Below are 4,164 nucleotides of genomic sequence, written 5' to 3'. Positions count from 1 at the left end.
GTGTGTGTGTGCTCTCAGCACTGTTCTGCCTTCTGTGTGTGTCCAACTGCAGGTCACACTGTTTTATGAAAAAAAGCAAGAAAATGATTAAACTAAGCATAAGCCCATGGCAATGTTGCTAATAAACATAATTAATAGAATCATTTTACAGAGTACAGTATGTCTACATCCTATCCTCTAAATCTAAACAAAACTATTATTTGTCTTATGTTTTCTCTCTTCCTCATTCTCTTAATGTTCTTCTTCCTCCTCTATGTCTCTCTGACACTAAGGCTCTATCTCAATAAGTCTTATCTAGATTCCTCTCCTCCTATCTCCTCTCCTCCTATCTCCTCTCATCTTATCTCCTTTGCCATCTCCTCTCCTCCGATCTCCTCTCTACTCAGGTTGTTGCAACTGATCTTTAGCTGGTCTCTCTCTTTAGTCAGGTTGTTGTAACTGGTCTGTAACTGGTTTCTCTCTTTAGTCAGGGTGTTGTAACTGGTCTGTAGCTGGTCTCGTTCTTTAGTCAGGTTGTTATAACTGGTCTGTAGCTGGTCTCGTTCTTTAGTCAGGTTGTTGTAACTGGTCTATAAGTGGTCTCTCTCTTTAGTCTGATTGTTGTTACTGGTCTGTAACTGGTCTCTCTCTGCAGTCAGGTTGTTGTAGCTGGTCTGTAACTGGTCTATCTCTTTAGTCAGGTTGTTGTAACTGGTCTGTAGCTGGTTTCGCTCTTTAGTCAGGTTGTTGTAACTGGTCTGTAACTGGTCTCTCTCTTTAGTCAGGTTGTTGTAACTGGTCTGTAACTGGTCTCTCTCTGCAGTCAGGTTGTTGTAACTGGTCTGTAACTGGTCTCTCTCTTTAGTCAGGTTGTTGTAACTGGTCTGTAACTGGTCTCTCTCTGCAGTCAGGTTGTTGTAGCTGGTCTGTAACTGGTCTCTCTCTTTAGTCAGGTTGTTGTAACTGGTCTGTAACTGGTCTCTCTCTTTAGTCAGGTTGTTGTAACTGGTCTGTAACTGGTCTCTCTCTTTAGTCAGGTTGTTATAGCTGGTCTGTAGCTGGTCTCGCTCTGCAGTCAGGTTGTTGTAACTGGTCTGTAACTGGTCTCTCTCTGCAGTCAGGTTGTTGTAGCTGGTCTGTAACTGGTCTCTCTCTGCAGTCAGGTTGTTGTAACTGGTCTGTAGCTGGTCTCTCTCTTTAGTCAGGTTGTTGTAACTGGTCTGTAACTGGTCTCTCTCTTTAGTCAGGTTGTTGTAACTGGTCTGTAACTGGTCTCTCTCTTTAGTCAGGTTGTTGTAACTGGTCTGTAACTGGTCTCTCTCTTTAGTCAGGTTGTTATAGCTGGTCTGTAGCAGGTCTCGCTCTGCTGTTGTGTTGGTCTTATAAACAGAAAAACTCTTTGACAAGTTGCTCCTTTTATCTTCAGAATCTTTGATGGCTCTGTCATCTACAAAGTATAAACACATAGTTACTATCTAAAACACCAGGTAAATAGGCCTAGTAACCAGCACTTCTTACAACTAGGTGATAATCAATGAACATATGAAACAAACTCACAGTAGACAGACAGGCCTATGATCCCAGCCAGTAGGAGAACACATATCAGCCCCAGACAGACTGCAGCAACTAGGAAGGGTCTCTTCCCTGAGCTATCAGGCTCTGTGGACACATAACATTATATTTTATGTGAGGGTACGTGTGTGTGTGTGCGTGCATTTCAGGCAGATGGAGATGTGTGAAACGTATTCCTCAGCCTGAAGTGTCCCCACTTGCACCAGCCAATAGCTAGCTTTTCGCATGGCGCCGACTGGTAAGACGCTTCAGGAGGGCAGTCACGTGTGCTAGCAAGGCAGAGGTCCTGAGTTCACACCAGGGAGTAAGTGGCACTCACTAAGCATGCAGCGTGATGTCCTTTATACTTTCATGTTTGTGTGTGTGTGTGTGTGTGTTACCTGAGTGCTGGTCTCCTGGTCCATTATTAGGAGCAGTGTCTGCTGTCTCTTCTCTCTTGGTGCTGGTCTCACCTTCTCTCAGGGTGTTTGCACTGACGTAGATATCAACAATCCTCTCCTCCATCTCATCTCTGTCAAACATCTTGGTCTTATCTGGCTCAGCATAGATGTCCTCAGACATCGTTAACAATGTTTTCTTCTTGGTCATATCTGGCTCAGCATAGATGTCCTCAGACATCGTTAACAATTTTCTCTTCTCGGTCATATCTGGCTCAGCATAGATGGCATCAGACATCTCCAACACTGTTTTCTTCTTGGTCCTATCTGGCTCAGCATAGATGGCCTCAGACATCTTCAACAATGTTTGACACTTTCTTTCTATGTAGGTCTCCTATATGTTAATTCTAGGTTCTAGTGATATCACTGCCTCTATCTCTCTGTGTCTGTCTGTCTCTATGTCTCCCTTCGTCTCTCTCTGTGTCATCTGTGTGTCTCTGTCTGAGTGACTTACTGCTGTAGGTGTTAACCATAGGGAAGTTTCAAAAGAAGAACACTGACCAAGAAATGTCATGGGTAGTTGTGGCTGCGGCATCTTCTCCTTTTTATATTCTATCTGATTCCTGAGTAGTGTGTGTGTGCATACGGGTGTCTCTCTTCAGTAAGGTTTCTGTAACTTGTCTGTAGCTGGTCTCTCTCTTCAGTCAGGGTGGTGTAGCTGGTCTGTAGCTGGTCTCTCTCTTTAGTCAGGCTGGTGTAGCTGGTCTCTCTCTCCTTCTTGACAAGTTGTAACTTTTATCCTCAATCGTTGATGGCTCTCTTATCTGCAAAGTATAAATACATAGTTACTAGCTAAAACATCAGGTAAATAGTAACCATCTATTACATCTAGGGGATAAGCAATGAACATATGGCACAAACATTAAACTTACAGTGGACAGACAAGCCTATGATCCCAGCAGTGGAGGCTCCTCAGAGGAGGAAGGGGAGGTTATCCTCTTTAGATAAAACTATACTAAATATATTCATATATTGACTTAAATACAAAATCTAGGACACTCATGGTTCCCACCCCCTTCCATAGACTTACACAGTAAATATGACAAATTCCGGAGGACATACTCCAACCTATCATTTTGTCCACCCAATCAAAGGATCAGAGAATTAATCTAGTACTTAAAGCATACGCTACAGCTGGCTAGCACTGCAGTGAATAAAATATGGTGAGTAGTTGACTTAAAGAGAGAGAAAGACAATATTTGAACAGTTTTTAACAAATTCATTTCTTTTAAAAGGAAGGAGAAGCGAGAGAGAGAAGGAGCTAGCTATATTTTGTTGTATTTTTTTTCCACTTTCACTTAGCTAGCGAATGCAGCCTTCTAGTTTAGCCTACTCAAACACCTGACTCAAATAGAGAGGGATGAAATGTTAGCTAGCTGGCTATGGCTATCCAACACTGGAACTCTTCCAAGTCAAGGTAAGGTTTATAAATGTATTGCCACCGGGGCCCGCTGGTGTAACTGCTAAACTGCTTGCTGACTGTACACTGTACTGCACGATTGTGGTGGGTTTACTAACGCATTAGTTCTAGTAGCTATGTTGACTAGCTATGACATTAGCTAAAATGGTGACAATGATGTATGCTGTGTGTAGCGGTTAGCGGTTATGATATGGTTTGAGTACCACACATTGACTGTAGTACTCCCGCTGGGAAAACACTGGACCACTGCTATTCTCTCTTCGGCAAGTCAGATCACGACTTCATTTTGCTCCTCCATTCCTATAGGCAGAAACTAAAACAGGAAGTACCCGTGCAAAGGTCTATTCAACGCTGGTCTGACCAATCAGAATATGTTCTGGGTAGCCTTGGAGAATAACATTGATGTACACATGGACACGGTGACTGAGTTCATCAGGAAGTGTATAGGGGATGTTGTTCCCATTGTGACTACTAAAACCTACCCACACCAGAAACCGTGGATAGATGGCAGCATTCGCGCTAAAATGAAAGCACGAACCACTGGATTTAACCATGGCAAGGTGACTGGGAATATGGTCTAATACAAAGAGTGTAGTTATTCCCTCCGTAAGGCAATCAAACAGGCAAAACGTCAGTACAGACACAAAGTGGAGTCGCAATTCAACAGCTCAGACACAAGACGTTTGTAGCAGGGTCTACAGACAATCACGGATTACAAAGGGAAAACCAGCCACGTCGCGCACACCGACGTCTTGC

General features: G+C 43.3%; 1 pseudogene across 1 annotated transcript; it reads right to left on the bottom strand.

The window, feature by feature from the left end:
- Positions 1-335: 335 nt before the first annotated feature.
- On the bottom strand, positions 336-2,283 carry LOC311110212 (annotated as a pseudogene). The gene is made up of 3 exons: positions 2,004-2,283; positions 1,537-1,638; positions 336-1,426 (listed from the first exon to the last, which is right to left on the bottom strand). The product of its transcript is annotated as an uncharacterized misc_RNA (transcript).
- Between the last annotated feature and the right edge of the window lie 1,881 nt (positions 2,284-4,164).

Source organism: Coregonus lavaretus (assembly GCF_964263955.1).
Source record: "Coregonus lavaretus genome assembly, contig: SUPER_35_unloc_2, whole genome shotgun sequence".
Taxonomy (NCBI): domain Eukaryota; kingdom Metazoa; phylum Chordata; class Actinopteri; order Salmoniformes; family Salmonidae; genus Coregonus; species Coregonus lavaretus.
Note: the sequence above shows the minus strand (reverse complement) of the source record. Positions and strands in the feature narration are given on the sequence as shown.